The sequence below is a fragment of the Anser cygnoides genome, chromosome 4 (assembly GCF_040182565.1).
Source record: "Anser cygnoides isolate HZ-2024a breed goose chromosome 4, Taihu_goose_T2T_genome, whole genome shotgun sequence".
Taxonomy (NCBI): Eukaryota; Metazoa; Chordata; class Aves; order Anseriformes; family Anatidae; genus Anser; species Anser cygnoides.
In genome coordinates this window covers 33,552,042-33,553,786 of record NC_089876.1, presented here as the reverse complement: position 1 = coordinate 33,553,786, position 1,745 = coordinate 33,552,042, and positions in this window count along the sequence as shown.

Genomic DNA, 1,745 nt, shown 5'->3' with positions numbered 1-1,745 from the left:
AGGTGTAGGTCAGTATCCATATGTCTTTGATATACTCTAATTCCTTTTAAAGAAATACAGCCTAATAACAAAAATTTAGTAAATTCTCTTAAGATTTTTTCCAACTGTATCTCTTGCTTTATTATGAACAAACAAGTTTTTAATTCTAATAAATTTTACTTAGTATAGCACAGAAAACATTTTACAGTGTAAACGGGTGTAATCTCTTCCTGTGCACCAGGGATTGTCTGCACAGGTTTTCCATTTCCATGCATCTCTTGATGCAGTTATTACTTCTCATCGACTTGACAACACTTCCAAGGGACAGGAGAATTCATAGATGTGCACAAAGGAACAGAAAATATAAACATGAATGATAAAAGTCTGTTTTTATACTACATTCAAGCAATGATTAAGCTTTCCTATGTGACTGGAAGACAAAGAGAAAAACAGGTCAAGGTTTGGTAAACTCAGAACCACCTAAGTTTCAGAAACAAACAAATCAAATGTAATTTTGATTTAACATTTTAACATTTAACATTTCACATATTTCTTTCTAGGACTAGTGATTTGGAAGTGATTTTCTTTACCTTTTCGTTTTTCTAAAATCTTGTTAGTTCATCTGATCTTGAATGCTTGCTTTTTATTGCTTGTCTTTCCTAGTGAATTTCTTTACCTCTCTTTGATATTTACTATACCTGGCTTTAAATGACAAGATAAATATCACTGATGTTCCAAACAGTGTCCATGAAGAACTTATCAGTGTTTCTGAAAATTTCTTGGACTTTATTTTTAGCCTAATTGAGAGATTTTTATTGTTTAACCTCTGCAAATCCCTCCATAAGGAATATTGTAGGAAAATTGAAAAGGAACAACCTTAAACCCAACTTCTAATACCTATACTTTGTTCCTTGTTTTTTTCTGAAGTCATGTGCACTTTCTTCTATTTTAATTTCCCTACTGAGAGATTTTTTGGGTGATTTTGTAGAAGCTTATCTATACCCAGTAGTTTTGTCATCTTACTGTGGTGATTTGTTTTGTTTTGTTTGTTTGTTTGTTTTTAATGTGCTAGCACAACTACTGTCAGAAGTGATGAATTTCTATTTGAATCTCAGTTACAACTTCTTTATTTGCATAAATAGTCCTATTTTTGCTTCAATAATGATATGTCTGCCTGTAGTTGTTAACATCATTATTGTCCAAGCAAAAGATCTGTCAAGAAACAGATGGGTTCTTCCACAGGCTAAAATGGGGCTAAAAGGAGGATTTTTAAACAAAAGAAACTGTAAGAAAAATCACTTTTTTATATTGAGGTTTGGCTGTACCTTGGCTTGATCAGTTTAATGGTTTTACATAACAGCCTATGTCTGTTCAAAGTCAATTCACATTTACCTGCAGAGTCCTCATCAAGTGTATTTGTACAAATAGAAAATGAGAACACTTCTGTTGTATTTGTCATCACTTATCTGAGGTCTTATACCTGCACAACATGCTCCATGTATTCTGGAGTCAGCAACACACACGAGACCTGAAGACATAAATTCTACAGCCTGCCTTGAGTTGGGTACATCCATCTATACACCTGCTTCTCAAAGTGCACCTGTTCCTCAGTTTTGTAGGTTTAAATGATCTGATTCAATATTTTCCTAAACATTCATGTAATTATTACTGTGTGTGAAGTTGGGCAAGTATTTGGTTTACTTTGCTAAGTCAAAGTTAGTTTCAGGTACAGTATATGCAGTTCCCACTGGTGATCTAACAAGCCC